General features: G+C 39.5%; 1 pseudogene across 1 annotated transcript in view; it reads right to left on the bottom strand.

Moving 5' to 3' along the window:
- Positions 1-605: 605 nt before the first annotated feature.
- Positions 606-24,757, bottom strand: part of LOC104402111 — a 154,802-nt pseudogene continuing 130,650 nt past the window's right edge. Inside the window, exons 10-12 of the transcript XR_719893.1 lie at positions 21,266-21,457; positions 6,587-6,756; positions 606-804 (exon numbers count right to left, since the gene is read on the bottom strand). The product of XR_719893.1 is annotated as a kalirin-like (transcript). The remainder of the gene's footprint in view (positions 805-6,586; positions 6,757-21,265; positions 21,458-24,757) is intronic.

The following is a 24,757-nucleotide window of genomic DNA, read 5'->3' as shown; positions in this document are numbered from 1 at the left end:
GATTAATAATACCTCAATTAATAATGTTTTGATGAGTTTTCCATCCAGTGCTTTTGATTTCAAAACAGAAATACAAAACAGAGCTGATTGACTTTGCATGACGACATAAAAATATACTTTAGCTTTCCCACTTATTTTTTCTTTTCCTTTTTAAATAAATCCACTGATTCTTAAAAAGCCCATATTTTAAATATACTTTCCTTTCATACATAACATGTTTTTTTCACTCAATAGTTTAAAACCAAGCATGTATCTGTTTGTATGCTTCTATGTTTGCTTCTGAAGAGACAAACTTCACTAATAAGTGATACAGAACTTTCAAATCCCTGAGTGACTACTATAAATAAAGATTTATAACAGGAGCATCTTATAAAGCTTCTCTGCAAAACAGGCAGATTCTCAGCACAGTCAGCTAAGCAGACACAAATCTATTTCAGTGCATTCTAGCAGTATACCCTAAAGCATATTTTTAGCTTCAACATGCCATATTTAAAACCTGGTTGTAACTCTCTTCCTCACTGGACAGCTGAGCACAATCAAACAGCTCCAAATATATCCTAATGGAGTATGTTTACATATACCCCTTCTCCACAGGTCTACCTTTCTCAGGTCATGCATCCAGCTCTTACCTCAATGGTGTACTGTTCAAAAATCCGGAGCTGAAGGAAAATGTCTAGCTTAATCTTCCTTTCGTGGAAGAGCTCTTCCATCTGTACCTGGGCCTCGTCGAGCTGCTGAAGGACAGATTCAATGTGGCTGATGGAGCTGTTATGTGGAGTCTTATTGTTGGAAACAGCAGAGTCCCTGTAGCAAGGCAGAGAGCATGGTTAAAGCTGAGCTTTAAGGTAGGCAAAAGAGAAAGAAATACACATTTGTGATTCTGCGTGCTGCTGAGAAGCAAACCCAAGCACAAAAGGCTGAGGAAAGGTATGTGCAACACTCCTCTCCTACTCTGAAATCTTGCAGCTCCTGAGCTAGGCACAAAGTTTGAACAAGAGGATCATCCTTTCTTGTGCTGTGGCTCTGAGACCTTACACACTTGGGAGGGATAGGGGAGGAGAACAACACATCAATCTCAATGGCTCTTTTGAGGAGACTGGCTGGCAATCTCCTTTAACCCTACAGAGTGACCTGCTCCAGCCTACACTTAACAAGCTCAGAGATGCTATTTAGCCATGTGGACCTTTACAATTAATTTTGTGCATTTGCTTTATTACTGACAGACTAATTGAAATCAGAATTACCATCATTTTAGACCAAGGGGTAGGGATGTCTTGATTTCCTCTGGATTACATAGTACAGCAATACATAGTACAATTACATAGTACAAGAGATGCAGCATACAGTGCAAAAAATTTCATTCAAGAAGAACACCTTTCAAACACTGTAAGACAGACTCTGACTTGTCTTTTCACTAGGGTAAGTGAAATGAGACATGTCTGTGGCAGGTCAAATACCGGTCCATATAGACCTTCCATATAGAGGCAGCAGAAAGGAATCTCTGAAACCGTTATTTAATCTTGGCCTTGGTACTTCAGCTAAAACAAGATTTAGATGCAATGGTTTTCTCTGTCCAGCCCTCTCGAAGGTGTGTGATAGCAGCTGCATTATTTGGCATACTTAAACCACACCAACTGAAAACCCTATGAAATATGCTTTGAAAAGACCTGTGAACTGGTAGGGTAAGATGATGAAATGAGTAAATGAGCAGGTCTTAACATCTATTTCCTGTCAACCTCCAATTCTGTGTTCAAGAAGGCGTGTGTGGGAAATCCAGATCCATAAGCACATACTGGAACTATTGGTGCACCAACAAACTCCCATGTATGCAGTGAACTGCCTAACAATGTTGAAAGACAAGTGAATTGCCATGTAATGCTACTGGGTCACTGCACTGTCCCATAGGACAGGGACCAAATGCAGCTGGGAGCCATTCTTCTGCCCAGCTAACCTGGACAGCTGAGTAGAGGTGCTCACAGAGTCACCCCACTGTGGAATAATGCTAGGGTGTTCCAAATTTTTAGGTTTTTATTTCCCTTTTCTGGGTTGAATTTTCTCTCCATAAACATCTAGCAAAGCATTCATAGTTTTCTACAGAACTTGACTGAAATGATCCTGCTTTGCTCTTTGCAAATTATCATCATGTAGGGTCAGATTAAAACAACGTACTGTCAACTTAAATGTTAATTGAACACTGTCAGTGAGCATAATTGAGAAAAAAGTATAACCTTCTGCAAATGCATTAAGTTAAAACTAGGCATTGATACACAGAGTCATTTTAGATAGTTTAAAACACACCTTTGAGGTTCTAAGGCAACAAAACACATCTATTATTCTGTTTTCATTATGTATCGTGAAGGAACAGAACAAGCATTTGCCTGAACATCTGAAGCTTAAGAATAAAATTAAAAGTACAGAAGACTGCATAGTAGGTTGCTCTTTGGGCGTGTTTCCCCTCTTTTTCCTCCAATGCTTTATGTTTGATACACTGAATTTCAGATGCTCCAACATTATTCTGAAGCAAGTACTAGCAACTTCCCTTGCTTATTACGGAATATTACACCAATACTACTCTCTCCAGGGGATGTGGTTTCTGCCCCATTCCATCAGTATTGTGTTTTCACCTTCTTGGTGACCACAAGTTCTGTCTCTGCCTCCATATTGGATCTGTACTGAGAAAGGATGAATGTAGATAATAAGGTGAGATATTGAAACTACAGCTTAATCTGAGGCCACATTCAATCAAGTTCTGTTTCCTTCAGTCAGCACCTGTCTTCTATAAAAAGACATGAAATATGTCTTCATTCAAATGCAGGATTATTAGTATTCATATATTATCTAAATGACTCAATGAATTATTCAAGACTGGTGTTGAATAATCTCTCATGGGATCTAGAGACACACGTGGTTTTAGAAATACTTTTTCATTAAACATTTCACTCTTCAAACCAAGACACACTTGTATTTTAGTGGCTGATGCAATACAAAAATTCAAGTGTAATAATCTTGTATTTTTTCACAGCCTCCTCAGATAAGGCCTCGACAATCCGTATATAGTCTGGCTTGTGAAAGATCTTCTTCCAGAAAAAGATATTTCTGAGTTTGGAAATTTGGATGTTTTTGCCACAGGATTTCTTGCTCTGTCTGGTGATGAGAAATTCTGGGAAATAATTCATAAAAGATCCTTACTAGCCTTTGATGGCTCTGGTTATGGATTAGAGTTACAAAATGCAGGGAAATTGTTGGCAAAATAAATACAAATTAAACTTTGGGAAACATAAAATTTGACTTAGTGCATTTGCTGTTGAGTTTGTTCATAATTAACACTGTGCTCCTGAAACAACTTTCAATGCATTAACTGGAAGAAAGCTTGGTGAAACATATCATTATCAACAGCTCATATGCTGAACTACTGCAAAGAAGGTAAGATACATAACTCTTCACTGTCTTTTTTTGCCCCAACATTCCTGTTCTTTCACACCTCACTGGAGCAAGTCATTGTTTTGCCTTTTGCAGATGTGCAGAAAAATTATCCCTAGTAGCACTCCCAGAAATGAAGTTCAAAAGATTTGCTTCAAGTTGACTGCAGAGAACTATGATCACCTCAGTAAAACACAGGTAAGGAAGAGCGAAAAAAGTGTTTCCAGTGCTAACCATGACACGTACAGTGTGGCTAGCCAGGCCTGTTTTATTCCTGGCAGGTATGGTCTCCTGATGAAAAGCCACTGAGGGCCTTGAAGACCACCTGTGAAAAGCAGTCCAATGTATTGTATTTAACTAGTTCAGGGAGCTGGAGGAGACACAGAGTGCTATTACACAAATGATCTTCTCTAAATGAACATCTCTTCTCTCAAAGATAAAGAAACACAAAATTTTCCAAAGCCCCATTCATTTTATTGGTGTTATGACACACTTGATAAGAGCAGTTGTATTTCATTCTCTTCATTGTTATTGTGTTTGCAATCTTCAGCTATTCTTCACGGCAGGTACAAAGTGATCCACACTATGAAATGCAATGCTGTTTTAAGGAAAGATTGCAGCAATTCTTATTTTTCCTCCTTTCCTTTACCTGTGTGTTTGCTTTTGCCAGCAGCCAGAAAACCTGTTGGAGTGGGCAAACACAGAGGTGGTTTAATGGTTTTCTTACACAGTTCTGTTTCATTTTTCTGAAAGAGTCCAGGATCACATTACAGGCTTTGCAGTTAGAGTGCTCAAAACCAACGCTTGAATCAGAGACTGTCTTGACAGTTCAGCTCTGCAAATCTTTGCGTGCGTTCAGGGCTTCTGTCCCTCAGACGTCTCTTCTCCTTGTGTTTGGTCTTAGCTTTATCAGAAGCAGGGGATCACTTTGCACAAATATGTTCTCCCTGATCCATCTTGCTCACTCTCCAGAATATGTCACACCCCAAACCCAACATTTCTTTGTTAAATACAGCTGCCACAAAATCTGTCTTGACATTTCACTAATGTTCCAAAACGGTTCTAAAAAAGTTCCAAAAAGGTCTCAAACCTGAGACCACCCTTTCTTTTCAAAGACTGAAACTAAGAATTGACTAAATTTACATTAAAAAAAGCATGTTATTTCCCAGTTCACCTCTTCTCCTGAATGATCTCGCAGCCACTACACGAGCCTTGCTCCAAGAAATGCTGTTCATACTGATGCTCCTAATATTGCCCTGGACACTCTCTAACTCTGCATGATGCTTTCCTACTGATGCAGGTGCAGGCAAAAAACCTTTAGGCCAATCCCGCAACCAGCACCAGGATTCCTTCAGTACAGACACTTTCTGCAACCCCACAAACCAGCCCATGCTCCACCTAAGGGACTTATACGGCATCCCTTTCAGCCTCTTGTCAATGCGTGTTCACACTGAAATGTTGTTATGCCAATAGGAGGGATGAACAACAAAGAAATCGCTAGTCCAGAATTTCACTGCCATTTTTGTTATTTCATAGAAGTACCCTAAACTTTGCAAAAAGTCTCTTTTTTTTTTTTTCACGTAAAGGGAAACTACCATGGCAGACCTCTGACTGACCTGTCATACACACTTTCTTATCTAAAACCCAGTCCTTCTGCTAGCTCACTTCCCAAACACAGCAGGTTTCCTTCCTACTTATCTCATTAGCAAAGATGGATGGATGGATGGATGGATGGATGGAGCCTAGCTCCTGATCCTGCTTTTCCAACTCTGATCTCAGCAAGCAATACCACAGCTCGGGTCCATCGCTCTCCCTCTGTGATGTAGGCAAGCCACTTACAGCAAGACTAGGAATTTACACAGGCTCTCCTCTGTGGCTGCTTAGGGCCTAGGGCTCAATGACAATCAGAACCTGGAGAACCCCTTTCTAATCTCTCTCTTTTTTTTATTCCCTGCCCTCCCCCCTGACCACCAATTAAGTGGAGAAGACTCTGCATCCAGGATGATACGAAAAAGTATAGAGAAAAACTCAGCACATGGCTGTAGTAGAAGCATCAGGGACTTAAAAGCCTTAAAAGAGCAGTGCTCCACCAGGGCCTTTCATAGACTCATAGAACAGTTAGGGTTGGAAGGGACCTTAAAGATCATCTAGTTCCAACTGTGTTCTAGAGCACCCTAGGCTTTCCCTGTCGTAGCTCATGGTTTTCTGCACATCTCACGTGACAACTGAAAGCACCAGACTAGGAAATCTTAGGGTGAGATGGATGACATAACTGTCAGGAACAGTCTCTAGTAAAGTGCTTAAGACCTGTCAGATTTGCATGTTACATATGTATGCAGAACATACACACTATGTACATGTTGGTAAGGGAAATCTGTAACAATACAAACATCTAAAAATGTGTTAGACTTGGTTTTGAGCTCAGTAACATCACTAAAAGGTAGGAAAACTCCACTGCTGTCGAAGTCAATGCCACAGAAAGCCACAGAAAAATAAGAAAGAGAGAGATCTCACAACTACAAGTTTTGTGTAAGCTTACTCTGCAAACATTCAGTCTACTACACTTACAGACTGAGAAAGCAAAAAAACCCCTCCAAATTTTTGTAGCCAGTCTCTTCAAGTATTTTAAATTGGGTAGAATGAGCTGTTTTAATTCATAATGTGGGTAGAACTGGCAGTATAAGACGCTCTTTGATACTATGAATAAACCCCACATAGACAAAGATAAATAGAAGCATGCTGCATGCAAATTGAAAGAGTGAAGATTGTTAGACATGTGTATATTTTATTAAGAGGAATATATTTCTCCTACATTAGGAGTAACCATATAAATCACAAGGCCTCAGCTCACAACCATTTAACAGTCTTCTATAAACACCAATGAAAATATTCACCTGAAATATATTTGTTTCAATTCACTTCACTGTACTTACAAATAATCTCTCTGTCAAACAGCAACTAGTGCTGATCCACAGACTATTCTAATCACTCCACACAAATCACTCCATGCAATTTCAATAAGATATTCAAGAATTCAAGAATCATAAATAAGCAAAGAATTAAAAACTCTCCCAATTAATCCTAACTCACAGTTCCCTATTTATGCATGCCTAAACCACAGCATACATCAGATTTCTTAACACCTGTCCTTCAGGTGGATGCTTACCTGAGCTGTTGGATTAGATCTTCCCCTTCTTTAATAACATTGAGGGTAGCATCCAAGGTAGCTGTTTGTTGCTGCTGAAACTGCTTGATAAGCTCCTGAACTGCATCCACAGAGTCAGCACAGACATCCTCTAAGAGCTCCTTCTGCAGATCTTCCATCCATGTCCACAGCTGGGAAGGAGGGGAGGGAAATATAAATCAGAGAGGATTGAGGTTTAACCCTTTTGCTCTCTAATTCCATATCAGTAAGCATTAACTAGGGCTGTGTGTTTCACATGAAAACTGACCTAAAATTTCTAAAACCAAAGAGATACATTGGTTATTAATTCTGGTTAATGCAATTCCATTTTAAGCAATAAAGTAAAATAAACATAATATCAGATATTTTTTCCCAAATTAATCTGAATTTCAGTTTATTATGTAACAAAACCAAATTATATTATTCTGATTAACTCTTTATACAAGCAACAAATTACAATGCCCTACAGCTGTGATAAGCTAACCCTTTCAGGAGCTGTGTGCTATCAGCTGCTGTTAATTTCACATGCAGCTGAAGCCTGTTGCAGAACAGACTTAAAAATGTTTGGTATGTATGTACAATACTGGCTGAAGTCTAGCTGTGTCTGCTCAGCTATGCTTTCCCAGGCAGAAGGTTTTGTGAAGGGTTTAGGGTTTGTTTTTGAAGGGTTTTTGTTTTGGTTTGGGGTTTTTTTGATTTGCATTTTTTGTGGGTTTCTGCCACTTAATCCCCTCGTCAAATACACCTCAGACTCTGCTTTTTAACTTTGGGAAAATCCAAACACAGGAGACAGCAACATCACCAATCAATCCCATAAATTTTAAATAGTCCTGACTACCGATTTCCAAACAACAACAACAACAAATCATTTGAGTAGGTGCTTAGATGAGAATTTCCAGCCAGCTGTTCATCAGAGATCCGGACAGTGGCAAGCAAGCCTCAGCAGCCTCGCCTTGGCTCTAAAGGCTTAGAGCAAACAGAGGTTTCCCCTTTAAGCTTGCTCTGAAAAGAGTGTGTAATTGCACCAACTGAACTGGCAGTCTGCCAGCAAATCCTAATGACTTCACCAGAGAGACTATTTTCTGTGCCATGCCTGCCCCATTAACCCACATTCTGCTGGTATATTCGGCAAGGTAGCAGAGAGGTACAGGAGTGGGAAACAACACGTTGCACTGGGAAATGTTAAAGGATGTGGTGCTGGCGGCAGCGGGGCTGCTCTTCTGCCTGCTGTCCCAGGGAGCTGCAAAGCAGGTTTTCTGAAAGTGACCTAGAGGTACACATGAAGATGATGACAGATGCTGTGTGGGGGTGGCAAAAGAGCTGATAAAAACATTCCTGTACAAAATAGGGTGCACTGGGTCCCCATCTTATAAGATTTCTTTTGAGACTGAAAATTCTGCATGTCCACGTAAAATGAGAGGAGGACAGTGACAGTTTAGAGCACCAGCTGACAAAGCTTCTCACACTTAGGGTTCAAACCTAAGGCCAGTCATTGAGTGTTACACTATACACAGACAACTGACTTCAAGGATATCACCCTGATCTAAACCGAAATAATCAAAGTCAGAACTTATTCCCAGCACTGCTCACGGTATCAGAAAAGAGAGAACACAGCTCCCTGTGCTCTGTTCCTACCTCTGCTACCAACTTCTTGTTTAACAGACTTACACAAACAAGTTTTAAAACATATGCTTAATTTGAAGGTTTTTCAGTTAGAGTCAGCTTTGAATATTCTGGCTAAATGCGTCCGTTTAATCATAAATAGCATCATGGTACAGGTCCATCCTACTATTGGCCTCAAGTGGAATGTCTTTGCTCAGGTTATTTCCATATTCTCAGGAAAAAAGGCAGGGCTAAAAATGCAACTATTAATAAAAGAAACAAATATAATTAAGTAGTCAGGCTTGTGAAATAGATGGAAGAATGACAACATATTTAAAGAACCAAATAGAGAGCTTTTTCATGTGGCCTAAGGTCCACATGCTGAACTTTGGGAAGCCACCATAAAGGAAAATGCACTAATGCCTTTATATACAAATTACACTCAGAATCTTCCTAGTTTTGATCTGATCCCTGCACCCACTCAAACAGTAGGGACAGATGGACTATAACAGGCAGGACCAAGTTGGTCAGGAGAATTACTTTCTCTGCTTATCAGATCTTCAAGTAATAGAGCACATTGTAATTACAGAAGAGAAAAATGGCCAAATCATCCTGCTGTTTTGAGCTGGGAAAGCCAGTAGTTTTTTAATTTCTCAGTGTTCTTTGTCATATTTAATTTTTCCACTTAACAAAAAAGCTCAGGGAATTTCCTTTATAAAAATGAAAACTAAATCGAGAACTTGCTTCATTGTTAGGAATCTGCTGTTTTCTTGAAATTATCATGTTAGAAAGAGCAAAGAAGAAAGTTTCTGATCCCCCCACTGAGGCTAACTCACATTAGCTTCAGATGTTTCCATTAATGACCTCTGATTGTAAGGATTTGCATAATAAAATCTATGAGAATCTAGGTCATCCTTGACTCGGAGGCCTTTAATCCTTTAGACTCCACCAATCCCTGGGAATCCTAATACAAAGAATCAGTCAATATTAATAAGATTAAGAAGATCTTTCAGGAACTATTTACAATAGAAACCTGATTCTAAAACCTCCTGGGTTATATGGTACAACTAACAGCACCTGAAATAAATTACTGCCAAGCTCCACTTGCGAATGCCACAGCAATGAAAGGATGAACACTGTAACACCAGAATCAGAAGAAGTGTTAATCATAAAATAGAAATCACATCCTTTTTGTCACAGCTTAGGAAAATCAGTCCCTCTTAGGGCTGGATGTTTAATTCCTATGCAACTATTCAACTGATTTTAAAAAATCCTGACTATTAAAGCCCCAAATCACCAGACGACTTGTGCTTTTCCTAGTTCGTACTATGACTTACTCTAAAGAGCTAGCTAGCTTAGACTAAGTGAACCATTTCAATTTTTTCATCAATATTTGACATATTACACAGGATAACTTTTATGTTATATTTGATCAAACTGACTTTCTTCTTTTATTCTTAGCAGAAGGAAAATTTGTGAGCACTTGTCCCATTCTCATACATCCTCTAAACTACTACTAGTGTATCACTTGATCCAGTACAGGGGACATATGTAGATGTACACAGACATTTCAAATACTAACACAGTATTTCCACATCCAGCTGTGGTGACTTTTATTAAGCTTGCCAGTGATGTACATGTCCAGAAAAGGAGATAATCTCTGCATTGTATTATTTAACATGTACTAAACCTTGAAAACAATGAAGAAGTAACACAAAAATATTTTTTGTGCTTCCTTCAAATTGGTCTGTGCCTTGGTATGATTAACTGGATAGGGAAATACTAAGGCATTAGTGGTAAAACCTGAATTACGTCCACCAAAGAGATCTAGCCTCAAAGATGATTCACGCAAACTATGTCTAAAAATCTTACAGTTGTCAGCTACACAGAAGTCTGCAGCAAATACTGAGCCTTAAAACATCCACGCTGAAGGTCCATGGAAGGTCCAGAATTGAGGTTTATTTGTCAAGGTAACCATGGCTTTAAAAAAGAAAAATAATTCTCTTCTGATTTACTAGACCAGTGGAACAGAAGAATGACACCACTCCACCCCCTCTTCTTTTGGGGGAGCATCTGGCACCTCTCATGCATTGTAAAAACTTCTATGCCTTTCATGGATGTAAAACACAGACAGCTTCCCTCCATCCAAGAGACAATACGGTTCTTTTCCCCAGCTATTTTATCTGATGCAATACCCTTAATTTTACTCAAGTACTTAATAAGACCACTTACTGGAGGTTTGAAGGACATCTGTGCCTGTTACCTAGAAATTAATGCTTCTAACTTAGAGCAAGGGACCACTTTAAACAAAATCTAAAAACTAAAGAGATTGCTAAGAAAATCGTGCCTGCATGTTTACAATAACTACTGAACATCCAGTGTTTATACGCTGCTATTTGCAAATGCCAGAAATGAGTTTTAATCCCTTCAAAACCAGTTTAAAAACACTGAGTAATGAAATCAGTGAAAAGCAAAGAAGCAGTCAGTTCAATCCATGAGAATTACCATTATACAACATTTTTGCTTCTTGTTCAAAACATGGATGTTAACGGAAACAAGCAGTTTTCCAGGGTATATGTTCTACCCCTTTACTATATATCACTGTATCAGAGAAGCATCATGTGTTGCAGAGCCAACCCTAAAACGAAGCTCATGCCAACTCGGTAAAATCCATCACAGCAATGAAGGCCAGAGCAGAATACAGAAGAATTCAATGAAATATGGGGATCTTCTTTTCCCACCTAGTTAGCACTGCTTCTATTCCATGAGTTGTAACGTAAGTGTGCAGAGAACCAAGGTCAGGTTGAGAAAAAAAAAACCAACATCACAAACCGAATTGCTCCAGAGATGTCCATTAACCCTGTTTTCCTCTGCTGTTATGCCAGGCTTATACAAACCTACTCCGAACAGTAACATCTAGTTTTTTCATAATATGCATTTTTAAGTCACATAGACCCCAAGTTCAGGTTAATTTATGGCAGGACTTCAGCCTATGCCTATCTTTAAGTGCCTGTTTCAAGTGCTGCTGTGAATCCGGCTTCACTGCACACCTTTTAGGAAATTGCCTTTTCTACCTCGATTTCCCAACGCCAACATGGTGTAGATAATAAAACTTTTAAGCACAATTAACCGTCATCAGCTTTATTCACACTTAGAATGCATCTAGTGCCGTTTCAAATGAAAGAACTGATGTTTGTTATAAACTGGAAGCATATTTCACAACATTTTCCAAAGTCACGTTCAAGGTCTCATGTAAATGTCAACAGAAACTTAGAAAACAATGTGTGTGATGATGAGCTGCAATGCGACTACATGCCACCAATAAAGTGCCACACAATGACAGCATACCTAATAAAATGTGACAAGATGGGTTATGACCAGACATAGCATACGAAATGCCATAAGATGTGACTTCCACCGTAAGGTACAGCCGACAAGACAGCCTGCTGCAAGAAAAAATGTTGTCAGATACCACCAAACTGGGAAGAAATGACGAGTGGAAAGAAAGGGAACATTCTGTAAAAAAACCCCCATCTGATCTCTTCCTAACCTCTTTCTTGCTTTTTCCCTGTTCCTCGCCAATTTCTTGACATTCATCCTTGGTTGGGCTGCATCTGGTACTTCTGTATGCTGACGCTTTTTAATTAGTAACCTTGCCTATGGCAAAAGGATTTGCAATGCCTAAACATCTGATGCTTTTTCCAAGACCTGCACGGACCAGACTGATATAGCACAAAATAATGTCCTCTCAAGGGAAACACAGTTTGGGTAGCTGGGCTTACATCAGAGAGTGTGCAGATCCCCAGCCCAAGGTCATGTAAATGTAATTCAGGGACTATTCGAGGAGAAAAAGTTGGCTTGTAACTGAAGACTCAGATGTTCTGTGTTTCTTACCATCATGAATTGCAAAAAAATGTTCCTATTCTAGTATAATTTTAATATCAGTTATTTGTAATCATGAATCTGGATGTTATTAACTGCAGTAATTGTACTAAGCAAATCAAATTCTGCACTTGATCATACTGGTAATAGGCCTGGAGAAGTTCTTCCTACATCAGAAAATTTACTCAGATTTACAGCACTGTAACGCAGTACACAGTGTAGGAGGAGCTTTCCAAAGCTGTAAAATATACACTACGAATTCAGCAATTTACTTAAATAAATGCAAGTACCATTACATTTTCCTATGTACTGTTCACTGGTTCTAAACATCTCATTACTTTTCAAATGGGAGGTGCACTACCTCTTCCCTCTGTGCTTTTTCCAGTGAGTGGTCCTATTACTTGCAGACTTACTCGGATCTGCTGCTTTAAGCCTTTTCTGCAACTCTGTGCACTGTGTCCTAGGAATCACAGAAATTAATCACTTGTGACAATTCTGAATCATTCTGAAACTTGCTAAGGCTTAAACAGACTGTGGGACCTTTCTCTAACCAAAGTGTCTTACTGGATTCATCAACTTGAACCACTACATTGACACTAACCATTTTAAACTAGTTGTGTAGGCTCTGTTGCATACATATATTTAAGGTGCAACAGCATGTGTCTTTTGAGAAAAGAGAGAGTTATAGGAGTGTCCTTGTATAGCTTTGATGAAGATTTACTCAGTGTGCAAATTATCACAGGCACTGGCTCCCCAGTCTGTTCCCCTTGTACACAGCAGTAAAAGCTGCAAGCCCACACACTGGTACTGGAAGATGCTTATCTTCCTCAGCTTCAGGAAATCAGGAAAATGGGCTGTAATATAACTAATAAAAGGGTACTTTATGCAAGTTGGCACATCCTATTTAAAGGTGCTCATAAAATACCCTTCTAGCTGCAGGATGAACCTCTATTATATGGAGAGCAAGGCATACAGGCTGGAAACCCACCTCCGTAACACAAGAAATACATGCCAGGGCCCTCAAAAGCCAATGACAATATTTGAGTGAAACCAAGCAATCAGCCAAAATCCCAGTGAATAGCCTGAAAAATATGGATAATAGGCTTGGATGGATAAAATATGGATAGATGAGTGTTAACTTAAATTCAGTCTGTAGGAATTCTTTGGCTAGCACGTGGCAGAGTGATGGAAAGAACTTCTCTTTTGCGCGCCTGCCCTTGCTCTGCTGTAGGTCTGACTTCCTGACATTTGGTTTATGCAGCTGCATTTAAAAGCATTTAATTCTTATTACCTTGACTCTGTCTCACAATTTTTTGCCATCACAGATGGCAGAATTTTATTCACTAGCAGTCTGGCTGTGCTTCAAACTCCTCTGCTCAAGAGCAGGATGTGCTGCCAGGATACCACAGCTCTCTTCATTTGCAGCTTCTTAATCCTTCAAGAAGAAACCTTGCTTCTAGACAAGAAATGGACAGGAAAGAGGGGCACCCTGCACCACCCCAGCTGTCTTGGTTCCTCCATCCCAGATCCTTGGTAGCTTTACAGTCAAGATTTAACTCTGCAAAGAAACCACCAATGTGAATGACTGGTGAATGCCTGCATTTTGGTCAAAGCCACAGTCTGTGCTCTGAAGTTGGAGGGGGATTTGTTCTTACGTTGCTGCTTCATGGTAATCGGTGATAACCAAGAGTGAACTTTTACATAGCATCACAGAAGAATAACACTTGTTATACCAGCAGAACCCTCTCTACAGTCCCAGTTATCAGAATGATAACAGTAAACGGGCAAGTATCTGTCTTCTCCAAGGAATCTGCCATCCAGGCAAAGGTCTGCGCATGCTACCTGTATGTGTAGCTCTGGTAGTTTACCTTTCCCACATCCTCTGCTCTCTGCCTGCAAATCCTGCTCTGATGGGAATATCGAAATGTTTAGGAACTGGGAACTCTTTTCTTTTCTTTTTCTTTTTCTTTTTTTTTTACATCAACATTTCCTTAATCACTTATAAACGCATTTGCTTTTTCCACCCCCTTAAGATTTCTCTGCTCATAGTACTCCCCCTAAACTACACTCATTCAGCTCCCACCAAAACCAATGTTCATACTTGTAAGAGGCAGAAACTTAAGGGTTGATGTTTCACAGCCCTGCAATGAGAGGAGGGGCAGATATTTTCGGTCTTAGCTGTCAATTTTATCCCATTGAAGGAAAAATATTTTCTAGCTTTTGGACAAGGCACTGGGTGCTTCATTCTAACCCTAAAAAAAAGTTCCAGGATGTGACAAGGCCGGTCAGTCAATATATTATGTGCAGAGAGCAAGTTTGGGTTTATTTTAGTGTTTTATGCTTTCCTATTTTTTCAAATCTGACTGTAATATGAGAAAAGGAACAAAACCACTGTCCAGGGCAGAAGTAGTGTATAAGTGTGGAAGTCAGATACTTTGTGATAGACATGTTCAGAGAACAAGACCTTTTCAGGACTTCTAAGAGTTTTCAGCAAGTGAAATTGCTAAAGTGATTATCCCCTTCACCACAAGTCTTTATTATCTGAGGGGTGATTGCTCCGAGATGTCAATGTTAACAGTTAAACAACTAATTAAGTTCAGCAACATTAACTTTGAATCCTGGGTCAGTTTACAATGAATGACAAGGTTATACAGTATATCCCAGAACCACTGTCATGTTTGTTCCATTATTAACTTTGATACATTCTGTCAACTCTTCTGATGAGAGTCAAGAGTAGCTGACTTTAGCCCCATGAGCTTTCTGCTCCCTTCTTCCCAGCAACTCTGCCACAGTGTGAGGGCCCAGCTCTGTCAAAATTAGTGACCTACACTGAAATAACCTCCTAATCATGATATTCAACTGAAGCAGTGAGAATTTAATTTCACAGGTTTTGGTTATCAAGTAAAATGAAGTTAGTAGTGCCTGCAATAAAACACTGTTACTGTTCCTGACTGACAGGGTAAATCCTCTCTCATTACTCACTTGAGTAACCCCACTGATATCTATGGGGTGACCAAGATGACTTGCTGACCACAAATAATTTAGGTCTATGTAAGCTGCCTGACACTTAATGGTCCAGGACTTTGCTTTCAGTTTCTCATGGCCTTATCAGACAAGCTGTTTAGGGTGAAACTTTCCATACCAGATATCTGCCCAAGGCTGAACTTGATGAATTTTGAGGTAAAAGGTCCAGAATGAGAGGAAGGGGAAAAAGGAGTTACTTTGCCTGTGTAAGAAAAGGAGTCTTATTTCTGCTCACATGAGTTGCTCCAGACCCTCCATGCTTTTAAGCAAAGTTTTGAAATTTTGCAGGGTTTAGCCTTGATGTCAAGAATATACATTATGTCATCCCTGTGAAAATTAGCCCAGATTTGGTCACTCAGATCATATCTGCCAAGTTCTAGTTTGCACATGTTCAGTAAGAACCTGTTAAGAGTTTGGCAGTTCATTTTTCTCAATATTAAATATTTCCTGAGCATACTATCCCCCGTTCTGTGGGTTCCAGGTAGACCTTGCAGGCTCCACATGGAACTGCAAGCACTGAGCACCTTGTCCTGTTGCTCTTCTGACCTACCAAGGGCCAAAAGCACAGGGCATGTGACCTGAAACCCTAGGACTGCCTCCTCTTTTTGCTGTTGTCTTCTTGGGCTCCACGCAACACAAATCTGAAACCCACTGAGAAATTAGAAACCTTGAGGTGGTAAAACATGTTTTTTATGCCCCAAAGAGCTAAGAAGCAATTGCAGAACTCCTTTGTAGTTCAGTAAAGACCCATATACTGTAAATGGATCTAATTTCAGTGAAGCTTCTTCTTAATTTAGCAACTGCATTATCAGCCAATACAAGAAGTAACAACAAATCTTTACTTCAGTAATATAGAGAATACACTAAGGTACGTAACACCTACATTAATCCCAAAAGTAGAAAATCCTGCTGATGAAGCCAAGAATTTATTTGCATGTAGATATTACACAAGCTTTAAGCCAGGTAAAACAAAACTATGATTGCTAAACAGAAAGGAAAATCTGTATGGAAAATAAAGACATTTACAAGATGCTAAGTCATCATTTAATTATGCAAGAGGATTTAATGTTTTGAAGTTTTTAATGATATTGAAATGGTAACAGTGCTCTTTTGTGTCTACATTTTTATATCTGGAAATGTAAAGTACACTTCAGAACCCTAAGTATAAAACTCTGAGACCAATGTAAAATATTAAGATTCAGACAATGAATTACAAGATGCTTTTATTATTTGGCTCGAGGTTTTTGAGTTTTCAGGGTGTGATTAATATCACATCTGCAACCTCTTCTCTAGGAGGCTCGAATACTATTCTCTTTCGAACAAAATGAAATGACAGCCAAGAATCTGGTATCATCATTTGATCCTTGCAGCTGAAAGCTCACAGAAAAGCATCAACTATCATGAGATTTGTGATCTGACAATCTTGCCAATAATTGATTCAGATCTGAAGTAAGAACCTGAATTCAATGACACTTAATCCTGAGAGGAATTACTCATGTACAAGTCTGTTGAATGCATTTATGCCACTGATAATAATTTACAGCTTTACCCTGCCTTACAGATAATTGGATTTGATTTCCAGTGTACCAGGTTTCTGTTCACACTATCAGTAATGCCTTGGCCTAAAAGGGTATGAAGATATTGACTACAAACTAAGAGGGTGAAATGAATACTGCAGGACAATGAGAGACACAATGTCTCTTTTATAGGCAAACCTTAGAACAACTACCACTCATGAATTCTGACACTAACAATCACTTAAGGAACTGCTCTAAATCTATGCCTCTAGAATGTTTTTACCATACCAGAAAGTCATAATTTCAGCCTATTGCATGTATTAAGTAAGGCCACTTAAAATAAATAATCAAAATTATTGTTATGCTTAATTGACAGTCTTTCTCACATTCCTTCAACTGTGTAAGTCATTGTTTTGTTTGAGTAATCCTCTTGTAATGCATTCACATGAAATGAGCACTGATTCAAGTACTATTAAAAAGACACTCTTAACTTTCATTGCTCATGGGATATCTGGATTTAAACAACTCTCAAATTCAACACTATACATTGCCCTCAAGAAATTCTAGCAAGGCAGATTACAAAAGTAAACATTCCTTGACAAGATGTGAGACCTCACTTGGAGTATTGTGTCCAGTTCTGGTGTCCTCAACATAAAAAGGACATGGAGCTGCTGGAGCAAGTCCAGAGGAGGGCCACGAGGATGATAAGAGGGCTGGAGCACCTCCCGTATGAAGACAGGCTGAGAAAGTTGGGGCTGTTCAGCCTGGAAAAGAGAAGGCTGCGTGGAGACCTCATAGCAGCCTTCCAGTATCTGAAGGGGGCCTAGAAGGGTGCTGGGGAGGGACTCTTCATGAGGGACTCTAGTGGCAGGACAAGGGGTAATGGCTTTAAATTTAAACAGGTGAACTTTAGGTTAGATATAAGGAAGAAGTTCTTCACAGTGAGGGTGGTGAGGCACTGGAATAGGTTGCCCAAGGAAGTTGTGAATGCTCCAACCCTGGCGGTGTTCAAGGCCAGGCTGGACAGAGCCTTGGGCGACATAGTTTAGTGTGTGGTGTCCCTGCTCATGGCAAGGGGGGTTGGAACTAGATGATCTTAAGGTCCTTTCCAACCTTAACTATTCTATGATTCTATTCTATGATTCTAAGATCACTTTTTAAAAATAGGAGCTGTTAAAAGCCTCTCAGGTTCTGGGAATCTGAGCAGTCACATGTGGAGATGAAAAGGTGGGCAGAGCAGAGTACAGGTGAAGCAGTGAGTTCACAATGTACTCATCCACGCCTGGGAACTATCAGATCACAAACGCAATTCATCTGTGCTAGGAAGACTGTCAGAAGCAACACATTCAGTGCAGGAAGGTACTTAGAATGTTTTCATACAGACCATGTCAGTAAGACCAATTCTTTGTACTTAATTCTCCCTTTCATCAGTTCTGTCTCAATAGATTAATACATCAAGAGATAATGAGAATTTTGGAAACTTAGATGGAAAACACATCTAGGCCAAAGTTTCCTGCATTATTGCCAAGAAAACACGAAGGGAACTGCTTATTCATTTTCAAGGACATAAGAGAAACAGTTGTTAATCGTTTAAGAAATGGTTTTAAGAACTACAAATGATGAAGTAAATAATGATGGTTATTATCAACTAATAGTGCCTTCTTTAATCATGCAACATATGTTAGGTGTTAAATCCATTAACATGTCAGCTATACTGCTTTCTCCTCATCCCAAGACACGCCAGGGTGATGGGTTTGGATGGGCATAGTACAGTCCAGCATCAGGCAAGTAGGAGGGGCAACGTTAATCAGAAAAGCATGTGTCAGCATTAACTGAAATGCCTCCTGCTAAAACAGCAGTAATGGATCTCCACCCCCCCTGTATTTTACTGTTGCAGCAAAAGGATTTTTTGCCTTGATATCTGCTATAATTTAAATCTGACTCTGAACTCTTTAACTCAACTAAGACTGCTACTGAGTCAAAGAGATTTTTTCTAGATAAATCCTGACTTTAAAATTGGAATCTAATGTTGTCTTTGTTGTTTGGGACTGAAATCCCAGCAAATACAGTGAATTTATTTTGAAGCAGTTTCATAAAATGAGCATGGATGGTGCAGATTGACCTGGACAAGTGGGTAAGTTGGGAACAACCTGCATTTGGTCAAGCCTAGGTCTGTAGGCTGGGGAGTTGCACTGGGCTGAGCACATTTTCTAGTCAGGGCCCAGGGAGGAACCAACTGAGATCAGTCGGTATGAAACAGGGAAAGGACATAATACTGTCATAGGTATGGTGGTAAAAGAAGGCAAAAATGTGTTTCTTGATTTTTGAGAAATCCAGTTATCTGGTTTAATATTCATATTGAAGAATGACAATTACATTGGTTAACTTGCCATTTTACAATATACGTGAATGGCCAAGCAAGGACAAAACAATCAATCATTTCTTCTTGAGCCAATCTATCTATAGCACAAAAAGGCAAACATGTGCTAAGGCTCTCATGTTTTAATGCTTTGCCCTTTACACTAGTTTCCCCCTAGGAGTCTTCGGTTACTTTACTGCATCTATGGGGATCCCCACAGCTGGCAGACAAATACTAAAACTACAACAATTTCCTCAATAACTATTTTTGGCAAAAAAAAAAAAAAAAATCAGGTATTGGGCTGTGTGACTCCCATCAGTGCAGAAACGAGTCACTGAAGGAGACAGGTAGTGAAACACAACGAAATTCAGTGAACCTGCAGAAAATCAGAGTGTTTGACCCCCACAGGAGTGAGTTAACATGGGGGTAAGTGAAAGCTTCCTTTGTCTTGCAGAGCTACTGTGCACCCTCTGATGTTGGGGAACTGCTGGAGACTGCAATAACTTTAGCAGCCTCTTTACACCCTATCCAACAGATGTCATTCATTCTGATGAAAGGGGATTCCTGTGTTCACCCTGACTTTATTGATATTTCATTTTATGCCACAGATCCCTTGAATGTCAGAAGGAGACATGCTGCTGAGACAGACAACCAGAGTCTGTCCACTCTTGGGCTCCCTAAAATTGACAGCAAGTACTTACTGAGCTTTCCAAAAAGGCATCACAGCACCAATCTATTCCACATGTAAACATCAATAAGGAAGAGATTTAGGGTTTACTCTCAGTATCTAGTAAACAGCATTGCCGCTGTCACAGAAGACTGTTTCTGTAATAATTTAAAAAATAAAAAGTGCATTTTTCATCATATGCATTTCTACACACTGAAAGAGGGCTCATTAAAACCAGGTGAGTGGAGAAGGCAAATTCCCTTCTTGTTGAAGAAAGGTAGAAGTATGTATAGTGCACTGCAATCCAAACCCCTTCAAACAGAGAAGTTCTAGTTCTCAAACCCAAATTAGACTACACAGTACCAGTAATCATAAGAAGAAATTTAGATTACAGAAAACATTTCATACTGATAACTTCCTGAAGTCATGCCTATCTTTGTGTTACTAGTCACTGCCTGCATAGGTGAAGCGAGGTTAATCACAGTAGGAAACTGTTATGAAATAATTTTGACTGAGGAAGTAACCAATCAAGTTTCCCCTGTGGCAAACCAGCATAGCTGCAAGCGTTTGCGCTACTCTGGAAACAATAGTACTATTCACAGTAACTAGTAACTAGATTTTAGTATGTTGCAAAAGCAGGATGTAAAAGGAAAACTTTCATGCATCAACAACTATAACAGACAAAATGTATTTCCATCTTCCATATATCTATATATATATGTATATTTATACACACATGTACATGTTCTTACATCTTCTACTTAAGGAAGCTCTCCAACATGCTGAAGCCTACTCTACACAGCTTGTTTGTAGCATGTAAATCAACTAACACAGGCAAAGCTTTCAGCTTCTAAAAGCATCTTCCTGATCAAGTGTGCTTTTGCTAACAGATGCTGCAGAGCATGAAAACAGCTATTCTAATTCCATCTCTCCTAGCAGAAACCCTGTCTTTAAAAGTTACTCATCACTGAATGGCCTTTGGTCCACAGAAAAATGTGAAGTATGCTTTAATTACATCCCCAGTGGCCTCCCATGTGATGTCCTGTCCACTGTATCTCTGGCAAGACAGCCTTATCTCTGGATATTTTTCAATTACACTAAGCAGCATTTATTCAGGTCCTCACTGATTCACTGTATTAGTATGCGGCTTTTGCTCTTTAACCATAATTTCAAATAGTGAAGCCTGCCTCATTAAACAATGTAAGATTTCCAGTAACACTTAATAATAATGACTACATTAATTAACATTACATTCACATGAAATCCCTCTGAGGATATGTGTTTCACCGCTAGCATGTTTATACCTAATGTGTTAATATCAATTCTTGTTATGACAAAAGAATTCTTGCTTTATATCAATACATTCTGGTTGAGAATTAAGCACTGCTTAATATGTTATATATGCTGTTCCTTTATTTTAGTGTACTATATCATTCATATGTTTCATTCATATTTTATTTCCTCTTTACAACAGTTAGTCATATGCATCAAATGAACTGGATATCAGCCCTGTGCGGTGAAGATGCCTTTTCTCTGTCATCTGAGTTTTCAGAGTCAGCCTCTTGCAGCACTTTGCAATACAGAGAAAAATTTGCTCATGCACATCTTACCTCTTTGGTGTGAGTATGGAAGGAGACTGACATGTCCAAGAGAAGTTTCCTCTGCTCCACCCTCCGGACAAAATCCTGAATCCGTACTTCCAGATGCCGGGCTGCTTTATAGATCTCTTCAGGGTCACATTCCCCAGTCTGAGCCAACTGCTCTGCAGCCTCCAAAAGCTTGTCTGCATTGGTGTATGTATTCTACCAGCAAACAAAGCAAGAAACGGAGTATGAGCAATACAACTGTGGCAAGTAAACCCTTGAGACAGGCTGTTTATACTTTTAAAGGCATGAAAGGCAAGTGATTACCGGAGTTTTAAAACAATAGTAGTAATTCCTACTGGCACTGCCATATGTGAAAAGAGAACGTATAAAGCCACATGCATTAAATAATTTCTTATTTGAAACACACCACCCCAGCCCAATCCTGCCAGGCACATCAACAGGACTGTCCACATGTTTATTTCCAAGTCTCCTGGAATTTCTCAAAGACAATGAAATGAAGCAAGTGGGACTAACCAGTGATACTCGGCTACAAGCTCTTTGCAAAGGACTCAGAATGGCTATCACATTACAGCATGTAATCATCTTGGCCAGAGATGTCTCAGCCTCAAGAAACATTTGCCTTTCACTGTTTTTTTCTGAGATAACTTGCGAAGACTGTGTCTTCACGTTCCTTCTACATTTTTTCCTCTCATCTACTGTTCTGCATAATTTTTCTAAATGGAGTAAGTCTATCTGATCAGCTTGCAGCTGCCAGTATGTAATGCTGAGATTGCTTTTGGGGGTAACATTTCCAGTTGCACCAAGGCATGTACCTGCCCTCCACTACATAAGAATTTGAACACTTCACCATCCTGAACAGATTTACCCCATAGCCATGGCCTTTGCAATATGTTATGTATTACCCCTACTTTACAGAGAGGGAAGTGAAAAATGCAGATGTAAAGCAATGTACCAAGACTGTGCCAGACTGTGGAGGAACAGAGGTGAATTCCATCGAACTTACCTCAGCTTTCAAACTACCTGCCCATCCTTTCTCTCCCATTTTCATGTTTCTGGAAAATAGCACTGCACTAATACATCAGAGTCTCATAAATAACAGCAGAAATGGAAAGGGACTGCAGGCGTCTCCATAGCCATGGAGCTATGTTCAGTCACCTGTGTTTAGCTAACTAAACATAGCCATGCCTTGCTGCAATAGAAAAGCTTTCTTCACTTGCAGCCAATACTCCATGCTGTTTAACACAACAAAAATAAGGACAAAGATACCATCTTAAGGGTGTTTCCAGTACCAGGTGAGATGTTCAGAAACGCTCAATGTCAGTCTAAGACTGCTCCCACTGGGAATTTTAACCTCCCCATCAATAGAAGCTGAAATGTAGCACTTTCCTTTTCAAAATCCTACTGAGAATCCTCCGCCGTTTAAAAAATGCATTAACTTGATGCTTATACACAAAATATCTTTGAACACTGCACACACACATGTACTTCTGAGCATTAAAGGAACACTGTCAGACATAAAAGCCATGAATCAAGTCATGTTGTTCTTACTGCTGCAGTCAGTAGTTGTTGCTTGAGAAAATATTCAATACAAAGACGGAAGACTGACCTCCAAGTGTTTAATGAGAGAAGATATTTCCAGTTATAAAAAGCTGAAAGAAAATAGCTCATTCATGGTTCATTTTCCCAGTTTCTGAAGGGCTGACTATAAATACACAGTATTTGCATTTATCTTTTTGGACTGTGAAGAACATATTCTAGACAGTTTTGTTACCAATAGTAAATTTTTATTCCCTCAATTTCAGGCCACTGCTATAATGGTTAGGTTGTTAACAACGGCAAAATGTTATGTTTTAATAATAATTTCTTGGAAACCTCTTTAGCTGAGAATTTGTAAAAAATGTTCCATTTAATATGAGCTGAATGAGGGTCCAGTTTCATTTAACAGCATCCTTTCTGAATGATCCTCTTCCAATAGTATTTGGAGCAAATGCCAAAGCTAGCACTATTTTTCAAAGTCTACTCCACTCGAGGGTTTTTCACACATTACCACTACAGCAGCTCAAACACGAATCCAGCCCCCTGGGGAGAAGGCTATTCCCTGCTTTTATTTGTAACATTTAGAATATTTTTAAATGCATTCACTCTCTGCTCATGGCACACATCTGGGACACAAATGCCTCTGCTGAAATACAGTATGAATACAGCTTTGCTGTATTTGTACCTAACACAGTTCTGTTCATCTCTGCTGAAAACCATTACAAGTTTACCGACTCCAACATGTGATGTACCTAATGACATCTATATGAGGTGAGTTCACCAATACGATGAACAGATATAAATACCCTGTATGGTGAAAAGGGTGTAGGTTAGGCCCTAGATTTTGGGACGTTTCAAGTATGATGCAATTTTTGTTCACCTCTTTTTCTATCTTTTCCCACTGAGTTCACAGCTAAGTGTCTGGGTTTTAAAAACAGGTGCAGTTCATGGTAGGAAAAACACTAAGGGCTTTATCCTTGCCATTCTAGAAGGAAGGCTTGGTGCTGAGAGATTTCCAGCTCACTGCTGCAGATTTAAGAGTTTTAGATACATTTCAGATAAGCAACCACATTTGGGAGTTAACCACACTTGCCTTGAACTCCATAGTTTGACTTATTCATGAAAGGATTGTCATGTACTGTCAGATGAGATATAAACACAGCCCAAGCCAAATAAGCTAAAGGTTAGTTATTTGGTGAGGGCCTGCTTTACTTTTGTTCTGTTCCTTTCCCTAAGAGCACATAAATAATATCTGAAGTTGTTACACAAATCAAGTATTTTCATGTGCATCCATTTCTCTACAAGTCCTGAACTAAAGTTATGTTGAACCTGAGAACTTCATCCTCGTTGGTACTATAATGCTGTACTGCTTGCTTGCTGTGTACATTTTCATCCTGAGCTTGCTCTCTTGTTAGTACAGACCTTTATTTCATTTCTTTCAAGCACTTTGTATTTTTTTGGTGTGATGTAACCCTGGATCAGGCAGGGTGGGACTCCAAGAGAATTAAGTCTCATGATGAAGAGAAGTATATAGTGCCTCCTTGTCCTGCTGCCCTCAGCCAGAAGAGGTTACCTCAGATTCCCAGCCTTTCTGAGATCTGTCAGGATCTACCAGGAGCACAAGGTCTAGGTACATCTTCAAACTGGCATCAAGATTCAAAACTTTGGAAGAAGGTAAGCACTAATGCAACCATGGAAGGAAATTTTTGCTACTAGAAGGACAATCATAGCTGTCCCCTTTTCTGCAAACCACAGACCCACGGAAGGTTTTCCGTGGCATCCTGAGGCAGGCAACACCAAAAACGGTTAATTCCTCCAGGGGAGAGATCCTATGAAGCATCTCTCCTCTGCATCTGTGGAAATTAGTTCCTGTTAAACAATGATAGCACAAGATTTACAGAAAAAATAAGCTATGAGTTACAAAATTATATACTTTCAGAAATTTCAGGGTTCTATGGC

The sequence above is a fragment of the Nestor notabilis genome, unplaced genomic scaffold (genome assembly GCF_000696875.1).
Source record: "Nestor notabilis isolate BGI_N333 unplaced genomic scaffold, ASM69687v1 scaffold8372, whole genome shotgun sequence".
Taxonomy (NCBI): Eukaryota; Metazoa; Chordata; class Aves; order Psittaciformes; family Psittacidae; genus Nestor; species Nestor notabilis.
This window is presented reverse-complemented; position numbering and strand designations above follow the sequence as displayed.